At 45.3% G+C, this 12,692-nt stretch overlaps 1 protein-coding gene across 1 annotated transcript in view; it reads right to left on the bottom strand.

Annotated features, from left to right (window-relative positions):
• Positions 1-12,430, bottom strand: part of CUX2 (cut like homeobox 2) — a 283,380-nt gene extending 270,950 nt beyond the window's left edge. The window contains exon 1 of the mRNA XM_086681681.1: positions 12,305-12,430. The gene's annotated coding sequence lies outside the window, so the exon portion shown is untranslated. The remainder of the gene's footprint in view (positions 1-12,304) is intronic.
• Between the last annotated feature and the right edge of the window lie 262 nt (positions 12,431-12,692).

Here is a 12,692-nt window from a genome sequence, read left to right as displayed (position 1 = left end):
TTTTTTTTTTTTTTTTTTACAATAGCACAAAACAGTTTAACTGAAAATTATATCCTTATTAAGCTCACTTTACTATGCCATGTCTGGGTTTTTTGTTTGTTTGTTTGCTTGTTTGTTTTTTTCAGCTTTCTAATAGCTCTGCTCATGTAATAGCCAAGGGTCCCTTTCAGAGCTGTATCTATAGCCAGAACTAGGACTGAATTTTCTTTGAGCATCCCCGAAATGAAACACCACTTGGCACTTGGCAGCTTCCAGGAGATTTAGAAACATTAGCTAATTAGAGTTTCTAGGACTCTGCTTTGCACGGGTACAGGCTCTTCTTCAGGCACACAGCTTTGCTGAGCCCCTGAGAAGCTGGCCCTTGGGCAGGAACCGGCCTTCCAATTCTGCATCCTATTTTAGCAGTGGAGTGTGCAAACAAGACAGGGACCTAAGACCTCCAAGACAAACACCACGGAATTAAGGGAACACATTTGGCTCTCCATCTCTCCCAGGTCCCACATATCTGGCTTGAGTGTCCCCATTTGGCTTCATGCCCACTAGGACGCTGATTACTCCATCAGCTCCCAAGACTATGAGCTCCCAAGGATAGCCATAGGTCTTTCCTGTGCCCTGAGAAGAACGGAGCACCCCTACCGGCACTCCACCTGCCCAAATAAAATTCCACAAACTGTACCCCTAAAACCTGATGAAGAGTATAGGTTGTTACTGCAGGTTTCTTAAGGGGCAGGGCACGGAGCACTTAACACCTTAACAATCCTTTTTGCTTCTTTCTTTCCCTGAAGTTCCCTTCATTAAAGCAACCACTCCAGTCTCTATTTTTAATTTCTCTCCCCTCAAACTGCTCGTCCATCTTCTCTCATTCATCGCTCACTCTTATTTGCTGTCTTCCCCAGTGCCTTCTCTCTCTTCCTCCATTTCCACCCTCCTCCCTCTCTCATTGCGCCTTCTTCAAATCTGAGGTTCTCACATTTCATCTAGTCAGCAAAATAGGAAGCCAAAAAAAAAAAAAAAAAAAAAAAGAATTCTTTTGCTCCTTTGGAGAAACAGGGAGATATGAATGCTTACAATTTTCATTTTGTCCCTGTTCTATTGCTGCACTGTCATCATCACTGTCATAGTGGTGCCTACTATGCACCGAGGACCTCTCTAACATCCTCCCTAAATCTCACCTCTATCATCACTGTGCCCATTCTGCCAATAAGGAAGCTGAGGGTCAGAAGAACTGAATAGCTTGCCCTAGTTCACTCAATAGGACAATGGCTTGGAAGCAGAGTGGGAAAACTCACCCTTTGTAGCCCTGCTACTAATGACCCCAGCTTTAGGTTTTCCTGCTGCCGCTGTTCAGGGCAGGAGGGAAGGAAATGTAGGTACTTCTAGAAGATGCCATTCAGACAAATCATAGCCAACAGGGGTCTCTGTCACCCCAGGAGCAGTCCCTAAGTTACCACTCTCTCAGTCTCCTTGGACCTTCTGATTTCTCAGTTCTTGAGTTCCACAAATCAAAAGATGATCCACTTGTCCCCACAAGACAGGAAAATAATGGTGATGCTGCCATTTATGGTCTGCTTTCCACAAGCTGGGCTCGCTCTGCCCATTATCTAATTTCCTCCTTGTAACAGCACTTGGAGGTAAGTATTGCCATTTCCTCCCCTTAATAGCTGAGGAAATAGGGGCTCAGAGATGGTAAGTGACTTGCCCAACGTCATCCAGCCTATAAGCAACCGAGCTGGCGGTCAAATCCTGTTCTGTTTGATGTCAAGGTTGAAGTTCTTAACCTTGAACACCCTTCTGTTTCCTTCCCTTCTGTTTCTCAGCGGCCTCTAAATTTCTGTGGGGCTTTGAATTCACTTTGAATTTTTGTTTGTTTGTTTGAGAGAGAGAGAATGAGCGTGTGCAAATGGGGGGGAGTGGAAGAGGAGAGAAAGGGAAGGAGAGAATCCCAAGCATGCTCCAGGCTCAGCACAGAGCCCAACATGGGGCTTGATCCCACGACCCTGAGATCATGACCCAAGGTGAAATCAAGAGCCAGATGCTCAAGCAACTGAGCCACACAGGCACCTCCACTTTAAATTTTTGAATTTATTTCCCAGCTGGTGAGGGGCTCAGTCAGGGCTGAAATCCAAAGCCCTCTCTCCCTTGCACCTACAGTCTCCAGCTCTAAAGCTCAGGTGGCCCAAGATGAAGGCTCTAGAAGCTCTCCTTTGAAGGCTGGGTTCCCATCCCTTCAACCCCAGAAACCTCTGTGGACCCCTCAGTGTCTGGAGGAGCAAAGTCCCTTCCCCCTCCAACCCCTCCACATTCAAACACCATGACTCAAGACGCAAATCTAGCCCTCCTGCATGAGCTCTCCTGCTCCAAATCCTTGGGGTCCTTCAGGGTCTTTGGCAAATGTGCCAGGCATCAGGGACCCTGAGATGTCATCTCAGTTTCTGTCCGAGACCCTGCCTCTGAAAACAGCATAGGAGAGAGATTCTAAAATGATCCTCGATACCTCAGGCCAGGGTCTAAACTACCACCCATGTACCACATTCCCTTTTGTGCACATACACACACATATATATTTGCACATATGTGCACACATGTATACACGCTTGCTCTCACATTGTTTGCATACACTTCTCTGCACACCATGCATACACACACATACATGCACACATCCATTCGTGCACATTTAAACACAAGCCATAAACAGATTCTCTGGAACACATCTGTGTGCTCACACACAGGTTTACATAGCCCATGTGTGCACGCGGGTAAGCATACTGTGTAGATCCATGCGGTTGTGTGTGCCTGCTGGTACCTTCCAAAGTGGGGCAGCAAGGCCTCTGCTGGGGCCTCCTGGAGCCCGGCCTTTGGCAAAAGCCCCACCTGGTGGACACTTGGTGTATACACCAACCCCAACTCCAAGCCTGAGCGTCCCTGAGACCTGAGAGGTTCTGATTAGCAACCAGGCTGGCTGGCAATAAGAGAGTGAGTCCAAAGGTAGACTTTGGGGCACCCCCTACCCCTTTAGAGTTGCCTTCTCTCCTCCTATTCCCTTCCCTGGGCAACAATTTCCCTGGCCAAAGGCAGGGAAAAGAGCACTGGGTCCAGGGGAAGGAGCTTAAATCCCTTCTCTGCCACTTGCTGGCTTCTCTCCCAAGTCTCAATATGCTCAGCTATAAAATGAGGGTAGAATCCTCAAACAGGTATTTGGAAGAAGCAAATGACATCATGGGTACAAAATCAACTGTTATATATCTTAGGGTCGGACAGCGTGGAATGAGTCTAAAGTCAGACTTGGGAGTAAATGGAGATGCAACTGGGATGCCTGGGGTGGCTGTCGATCAAGCATCTCACTTCCGCTCAGGTCATGATGTCGTGGTTCGTGGGTTTGATCTCTCATAGCTCAGAGCCTGGAGCCTGCTTCGGATTCTGTCTCCCCCTCTCTCTGCCCCTCTTCCACTCACGTTCTCTCTCTCTCTCTCTCAAAAATGAGTAAGTGTTAAAATAAATAAATAAATGGAGATGAAACTCACGGCTCTCCCTTTCCTAGATGTGTGCCCTTGGGCAAGTCACTCTCCTCCAAATGGCTTTCATTAACTGTAAAGTGGGGGCTTTTCAACAAGGTGATTGAAGAAGCAAACTGCATCGTGGAAGTGAAGTCCATTACTGTCTCCATTTCTCTCAGACCAAAGACAGGAATAGTGTAGGGGTGATAGAAGCAGGGCTGGAATCAGAGGGACCCCAGTTTAAATTCTGATTCAAATCCTGGTTCTGCCACTTTTGAGATGTGACCTTGAGCAAGTCACTCCCTTGTCCAACCTGTTTCCCTATCTATACAGTGGGGACCTCTTAGTGTTGGGGTGAGAATTAATGAGATAACACACGCAAAGAGCCTGGCATCAGTAAGTGCTCCACAAATGCCAACTGCCATTGTCAGCAGTGACTTTTGGGGGAAACAAGTGATATCTGGAGGGGTGGGTAACAGATGACTGTCAGGAGGTCCATATAATAGGTATATGATTATAACTAACTATAATTATAGTTATAATCATATAATATTCATATATATATGAATATTATATTATATATTCACATATATAATCACTATGAATTCATATATATATATGAATATTATATCATATTATATATTCACATATATAATCACTATGTGCCAGGTGCTATTCTAAGCCCTCTCTAGGAATTAACTCATTTAAGGTCACAACAACCCCATGAAGTAGACATTATTATTATTCCCATCTTATAGATGAGGACACTGAGGCACAGAGATGATGTAACTTGCCCAGGGTCACAGAGCTAAAGAGTGGGTTAAGATCCAGGCAGAGTCCTCTGGATACCTCCCATTCCCTAATTCTACAGAGCTGTCCCATCAGCTCTAACCTCCTGGCCTCTCCTTAGTCTGGAAATTTTCTCAGGTGCTGAAGTCTGGTTTTACAGGGCAAGTCCTCCCTAGCAAGTCCCCCACAGTCCCATTCTTCCTCCCAATCCTCAGGGAGGCAAATGGCCACATACAAAATGTGTATCCTGGAGGACTATGGAATTAAGATAATCTCAGGGAGGCAACAAATGCAATGCAAATAAAGCTAATTAAAGAGCATCTGCTAATCATGGGAGCCTGTGTCAGAAAACTTGCATCTGTTGAAGGTTGCTAAGAGGCATGAAGGTGGAGGGAACCTGGCTGGCGAGGCCTCACCCCACTGCTGAAGCATCACCACCGAGTGGAGGGACAGATGGTGGCTCAGACAAGAGACGAATGTAAAAGAGAGTTTAGGTACAGGAAATTGTGTGCTCCGTGTTTTATTTAAAAGTCAGTCACTGGGAAATGGCTGCCTGATGATACCGGTGACAAAGGAGTCACTTTTTGACGTGGCATTGCTTATATATGAGGCCTGAATCTGTGGCTGCCTGGCTGTGTGGCTTAGATCCAGGTGCTTAACCTCTCTGGAGTTTGAGTTTGGCCACATGATATGCTTTGGCCAACAGAATGAAGTGGAATTGTTGGTGTGCCAGTTCTGAGCCTACATCTCAAGATATGTTGTGTTTCCACTTGCCCTCTTGCACCGTTGCTTTTCACTGTAGGAAGAACATGCCTGGGCTAGCCCACCGGCCCCAGGAGGAGGATACAAGACTCAAGGGTAGGGAGGAGCCTGACTTCCTGGATGACACATGGAGGAGAGCAGCTCTCACCCAAGAACATCTGACAAGGATTATCCCATGGCTACAAAACACACATCCCATATCGTGAGCCACTGGGGCCTAATTATCACTAGAGCAAGTGGACCTAGTGCTGTCCCACTGAAAGACCCTGCACCCCTTCCTGAGCTAGTTCTGTGGTTTCACCAACTTCAGTTTCTCCCCACAATCATCCAGCTTGGATGCCATGTGGCTGTTGCTCTCAGCATGACCTAAGACTGCAAGCTCCTGGAAATCTGATGAGTTCCCCCATTAGATCATCCAACTGCTCTAAAAGGACCCACCTTGGCCTATAAGTGAGGTTCCCTGGTGACCTCCTAAGTGTTCTTGGTGGTCTCCACCAGTGGTTCTGGGTTTTGGGACCCCAGCAGGCTTTGCACCCCAGCCAGCCAGTCATGATGCCATGTGGCTGGCCTTGGGCATGCCACCTAGCACCTCCATACCTCATTCTTCACATCTGTAAAAGGGGAGTGCTGCTCCCTTCTTGGCTCAAGAGTGGTGGCATGGAGATATGAACTGTGAAAAGTAGGAGTCCTGTTGAAACAGGAGCTGTCACATGATCCATCATTCAATGCTGACTCTTGAGGGGCATCACTGAGAGAACCTGAGAAGAATCCCATTTCCTTTGCCTCAGCCTCCCTTTAGCCTTCACCCTGTTTCTCTTTTTTAAGGTTTTGAATGTCAACTTCTTTGGCAAGTTGATGCTTCAAAAGAAACAAAGATTTAAATATCCTAAGATAGCCTTGCCTAAAGAGATTCCTCTCTAGCGTTCCATGTGACAGCCCCAGACAGGCATTTCATAGAAGAGGGCACTCAAATGGCCAATAAATACCTGAAAAGCTAAGCCTCGAGAGTAGTTAGGAAAAATTCAAATTAATACCAAAATGTGATACCATCGTGCACTCATCAGATTGGCCAAAATTTTGAAGCCAGATAATACTAACAGTTATTAAAAATGCAGAGCAACTGGAATCCTCATGCACTGCTGGTGTAATCGGTACAACTAGCTTAGAAAACAACTGCGCATAATCTAGCAAAGTGGAAGACATGCATGGCGCATGCCACATGCCCCACCAATCTATTCCTAGGGATATATTCACCAGGAACTCTTGTCCAGGTGCGTCCAGCAGGATATAAATGATTTGTATCTTTCTATAAGATTGTTTACAGAAGAGTGCTCATAACAGTAAAAGAACAAAACAAACAAAAACAAAGGGAAAAGGTAACAATCCAAATGCCCATCAATAGTAGACTGGATAAAATAAATTGTACTGTATTCACACAATGGAAATCTATAAATGGGGGAAATAATGATTCAGAACCACACTATTCAACATGGGCGATTCTCATAGTAACACTTCTTAAAGAAAACAAGTTGCAGAATACAAATAGTACAATACTATTTATGTAAAATTTAAATGCAGGCAACACTACACTGTATATTGTTTAAGGACTCATTGTTTGGTCTTACGACAAAAGCCAGTGCTAAACCTGCTGTGTGCCACTTAGCATGTGGCCCTGGGAACATTTCACTTTTCTGAGCCTCGGTTTCCTTTCAGGGCTACTGTGAGGGTGTAAAGTCACGTAGTGAATATACCTGTTGCACAGTGAGTACCCAGTAATTGTTGAAGATGACGGTTTGATTATTTGGGTAAGTTCCAATTTCCAAATGTCAGTTTTCATAAAGCAAGGTGCCTTGGGGTCCCCCAAAATAAGAGTGTTGAGGAGGGCAAGAAAGAAGCTATTGTACTTGAGTGCTCATTTTTGTAGTTAACACACATGCAAGTGGGAGTATCCATGCTGAAAAGAGATGCAGTCCCTGCTCACAGCATGTTCTAGACTAAGGCCTTTGATGTCCTGTACAATCTCTCTTCTCCCCTCTTCTTCCACAATAAACTGGGATGGTCAAATCCACCAAAAACTATTTGTTTTTTCTTGATGGCAGGAAGGTATTGAACCCTTTCTAATGTAGCAAAGAATGAAAGAAACATAAGGCAGTTACATTTACTTATTAAAACGGTCTAAACATGCATACCCTTCCACACAATTCTCCTTTGCTACTGTTACCAGTCAGGGCTCTCCAGAGACTGAACCAGTAGGAGACATACATACTAAGAGATTCATTGCAAGGAATTGGCTTATACAGTTGTGGGGCTGAGTAGTCAAGTCTGAAATTCTTAGGATTTCCATCAGGAAGAACAGATTGAAAGTCCAGGGGGAAGCTACTGTCCACAGGAGGAATTTTCTTTTCTTCAGGTAAGTCTCAGCCCTGCTCTTCAGCCTTTCAGCTGACTGAATCTGAACCTCCCAGATGATACAGAATAATCTCTCTTAGTCAATTGACTATAAACTTCAATCACATCCACAAAACACCCTTACAGCAATATTCAGATTAATGTGTGGATAATTGGGCACTCTCATTTAGCCAAGCTGACACGTCAAACTAACCATCACACATGTCCCCTGTAAGCTCTTCGCAGCACCCTCCAGGTTGGCGCAGCTTATGGATCAGCACATGTCACTGTGTCAAGGTTTTTTCAGTTAAGCTGCCTCCCGTCTGATTTTGTCTGGGTGTCAGCTTGAATTTGCTCTTTTTACTCTGTCCACAAGTCTGACATCATGGCCTCTCGTAGCTCTGGATGCACATCCTTACAGGGTCAATGGCTAAAAGCGAAAGGGAAGGGGCTGATCAGCCAAGCCTGGGCCACGGAGGATAGGGTCTGTCATCCAAGGGTAGCAAGTGGGTAGCACACGCATGGACACCATGGGGTGGTTATGAGCTGGGCCCAAGTGTACATAGCTCTGGACATCCCAAAGTGTGTCTATGACCTTCCAGATATTTCTAGATCATTCACAGAACATTCTATAACCTCAAGTCCCATGGGGAGGAAGATGGCTATCTTTCAAATGTCTCTCAGTCTTTCCTATCACTCTAAAGGCCAAGACTCAGTGAGGTGCTAGCACATCTATAACACCTCTGTCTCTGGGAAAAAAATCGCCCTTTTACTTGTTTATTTTTTGAAACAAATTTTTAAGGTTTATTTATTTAATTTGAGAGAGAGAGAAAGAGCACATGCATGAGCTGCGGAGGGGTAGAGAGAGAGGGAGAGAGAATCCCAAGCAGTCTGTCAAACACACAAACCACAAGATCATGACCTGAGCCAAAATCAAAAGTCAGAGGCTTAACCAACTAAGCCACCCAGGCGTCCCCCAAAATCTCCCTTTAAAATAGACAACAGGTCTCAGGCTCAGTTCCTCTGGCTGAGTGCATTCATGGTTTTAAATGTATGTATTTATATGTAGCCCTTTTCTATTTATGGCAAGAGATGCCAAATTTCCATTTAGAATGGTGATAGAAAGTTCCCTTTTACAAAGACATTTAATTAAGTAAAAAGTGAGCTAGGTTAGAGAAAAATACTAAGTAAATAGTAATATATGGTACATAGATACAGAAAAAATTGTGCATGTGGATGTGAAAGATTAGAGTTGTGTTAGGTGATGGCCTTGGCTTTGACACTAGATGTCCCAAGTTTAAATCCAAGCCACACTCACTATGTAAACTTAGGCAAGATACTGAACTTACCTGAGTCTCACTTCCTCATCTGTAAATCGGGAATGATGATACTCATCATCAAACTTTATAATCCACTTTATCCAAATCCTTTGGGACCAGATGTATTTTGGAATTCAGAATCACTCAGATTTTCAGAATACCATACACTGTATATTATATTCAGGGTTTGGCAGCATTGTGTGGCCCAGCACATTAATATTCCTGCAGCAAAATGTCTGACTATTCACATTAAGTGGGGTGGGTTTTTTAAGTCTACACATTGCACCAGTCCCAGGCGGATTTTGTGGTCAAATGTTTGCGCAAACATGAAAATAAAAACTTTCATATTCCAGAGTTTTGGGGATTTAAGGATTGCACATAATGGGCTATGAGCCCGGACAGGGAGTGAACAGGACTAGTGAAACCTAAGGTGCCTTAGTCAAGCCCATGCAGTGAGGTGGCAAAAAGATTGGGAAGCAGCCAGAGAGGCTAGGAGGGAGCATTTAGGAAGAGAAGAGAGGCAATCAGCAAAATGTGCACCAATCTCACGAGAGATTATAAAGAAAAGATTACACAAGCTCCCCAAGATTTCTTTGATTTCTTCTCCCCTATGACCCAACACCCTCCCTTCCTCCTCCTCTTCCTCCTCTTTCTCTTGCTGGTGCTGCTCCTCCCATTGCCCTTCTTGGTGTCTGGCCTTAGGGTAGACATGTGACTAAGTTCTAGCCCATGAGATGTGAGGGGAGATCTACTGAAGTGCTTATAAGAAAGGTTTCTGTGGACAATTCTGTGCCTAGATGTGATGCCTGGCGTAGGGGCAGCCATACTGAGGCCATGAGGGGAAGCAGGCTGAGGGTAAAGACCACACAGAGGATGCCAGGGTAGAGAGCTGATGTCATGTAGCCACTGATCACACCAAACTTGGACTCACCTACCTCTGTACTTCTTGTAAAAGATAAAGAAAACCTATTATAACTTTAGCCAGTTAGAGTTGGAATTACCTGTTACTTACAGTGGAAGGATATTATTTTTGTTATTAAGAGAAAGTATAAATATGGAAGATGAGAAAATATGGGGAGTCTCAAGTTATAAGACTGCATATAAGCAAAGCCAGATTTTAAAGAATTTAATACCAGATAGATAGCACAATGGGCAGGCAGGCAGAGGGGTAGTGAGAAAGCTGGTGCGGGCCAAACTGCCTAAGGATGGTTTCATGAAGGAGGTTGGAAAACTTCCTCAAACTTCACTAAAAATTTCTTGGTTCCACTTCTGTATTTTCTGTGGAGGGCAAATGATTCAGCTCAAACCTAGGAGCCCCCAAATTCCTTCCCAGAATCATAGATAATTCCTCAACCAGGAAAGAAAGCTGGCTGGGCGGGTTGGGAAGATTCTGGGTAGACGCACAGCCTTAGCAGTGTTCTGGGCTTGTCTGGCCTTCAACGTGTGATTTTGAGAGTTGGAAACGAGAAGATTAAAACTCAGAATGGCACGCGGGTGTGAAGCCGACTGCCTTGCCAGCTATTTGCCTGTATTTAAAACACATATGGGTGATATTTTTAAATATCTTTGCTGTGTGATTGAAAAACATTGCAGTTGCTACTTCGTGGACGTGGGTTTTTATGCAAACCCAGGGATGGAATGATGAGTGTATGTTGTACCTACGTGGGCTTTGCTGGAGAGAATGTAAGGACAGAATGGCACAGCCTGCATAAATGTCGGGCTGAGAATTGGGGCTGGGCCATTCAACATTTAACTTGGGTGTAGGGGCTGCTGGCAAAGCTCCTTGGTTCTCTTTGAGATCCATCCCTCCCCACTCTCCCTCCAAGGGGTTTGGGTGGGAATACTCACCCCAGCTCTAGGAGTAGACATATAACCCAGGGCCGGCCAACTGAGCACTCTAGACCCTTGGCCCAAGTGACTGGCTGAGGGGCAAGCTCACGTCCAAAGGCAGGCCAATGAGACTCAATCATGCAATAGTTTTAGGAACTATTGGGAAATAAGCACTTCTCTCCTGCTCGCATTGCTAATCTGAGAGCAGGTATACCTGGAACTTCCCAAGGCCATCTTTGTCACCACTTGAAGAAAGCGTGCTGGGAATAAAACCAAGGCAGTGGAAAAGAGAGCCTGAGAGATGGAGAGAATCCTGGATCCAGCCATGCCTGAAATCTATTCCTGGAACCTTTATTTTCCACTTAAAAAAAAAAAAAAAATTGTAGTGGTTGCCAGAGGGAAAGGGAAGAGGGAGTAGGAGAAAAAGGTGAAGAGGATTAAGAGATACAAACTTCTAGTTATAAAAGAAATAAGTCATGGGATGGGAAGTACGGCATAGGCAATACATAGGCCATAATATCATAACAACTCAGTGTGGTGAGAGATGGTAACTACACTTATCATGGTGAGAATTTTGTAATGTATATACTTGTGAAGTCACTATGCTGCACACCTGAGACTAATATAATATTAGGTCCACTACAGAAAAAAAATTGTAGTAAAATATATTTACCGTAAAATGCCATTTTAACGATGTATAAGCATAAAATTCACTGGCATTCATTACATTGACAATGTCATGCAACCATCTCACCACTATTTCCAAAAGCTGTCATCACCCCAAACAGAAACTCTGTACCCATTAAGGAGTAACTCCCCATCCTACCCCTAGGACTCTCAATTTAATGTTTTTTTTTTTAATTTTTTTTTTTTTTACGCTTATTTTTTTGATAAACCGAGAGAGGCAGAGCACACGTGGGGGAGCGCAGAGAGAGAAGGAGACACAGAATCGGAAGGGAGCTCCAGGCTCTGAGCTGTCAGCACAGAGCCCGACGCGGCGCTCGAACCCACAGACCGTGAGATCATGACCTGAGCCGAAGTCAGACGCTCAACCGACGGAGGCCCCCAGGCACTCCTCAGTTTAATGTTTTTAAAGTATAATATACACACAGTGAAATTCTCCCTTTTTACGGTGGTTCTGTGAGTTCTCACAAACACACACAGTCATTTCACCGGCCCCACAATCGAGATCCAGAACAGCTCTAACCCCAGCCCCCAAAGTCCACGTTCTCCCTACAGGCGGCTCCCTGCTCTCCTCCCCAACCGCCTGGAAACCACGGATCGGTTTTCTGTGTGTGAAGTTCTGTCTTTTCCAGAATGGCGTATAAGTGAAATCGCACAGTATGTGGCCTCGTGACCCTGACTCCCTTCGCTCGGCATAACGCATCTGAAGTTAGCCCGTCATGGGCATATCCATAATTCGCGCCTTTATACCGTACGACTCTACCTCAGTTTACGCTTTCACCACATGAGGGGCATTTGTCTACTCCCGTACTCTGAATCGACCTGAGTCTATACATTCCTTTTCCTTAAGCTGTCGGAGTCGGGTTTCCGTCACCTGCAACCAAAATAATCTTGCCCATATATCGGGAGAAAGTCACTTCCTTTCTCGAAAATTACCTCTTTCGTCTATAAAATGGGAGTGTATTACTCACAACGGTTTTGAGTATAACAGAAATCTTGACACAAAATTGACAGAAAGACGATAATTTTCTCACACACCGGGGAGTCCTGAGGTGGAGCACATCACGAGGCGGCTGATTTGGCGGCTCAACACCGGAGGCTGGCACTTTCCACCTCTTTAATCTGCGGTGCCTCGAGGTCTCCTCCTCAGGGCGAAGCAAGATGGCGGCGGCAGTTCCACCACGTCGACGTCGACGGGAAGTTTTCTTCGAGGCTCAAGAGACTTTGCCCAGAAGCCACGCCCAGCAAGTTTCTCCTCGTATCTCATTGGCCCGAATTGAGTCTCGTGCCCGCTCCCGACAGAGTAGCAGAGGAGGGGGGCGGGGCACCCACAGTGCCTACCACCCACGAGAACAGCAGCTCGGCTCCCTCGTGGGGGTGTTATGAGGGTCAATGGAGGTGTCAGCTCCTGGTACCTGCGAGGATT

This window comes from Puma concolor, chromosome D3 (assembly GCF_028749965.1).
Source record: "Puma concolor isolate L17-30 chromosome D3, mPumCon1.1.hap2, whole genome shotgun sequence".
In the NCBI taxonomy this organism is placed as follows: Eukaryota; Metazoa; Chordata; class Mammalia; order Carnivora; family Felidae; genus Puma; species Puma concolor.
Note: the sequence above shows the minus strand (reverse complement) of the source record. Positions and strands in the feature narration are given on the sequence as shown.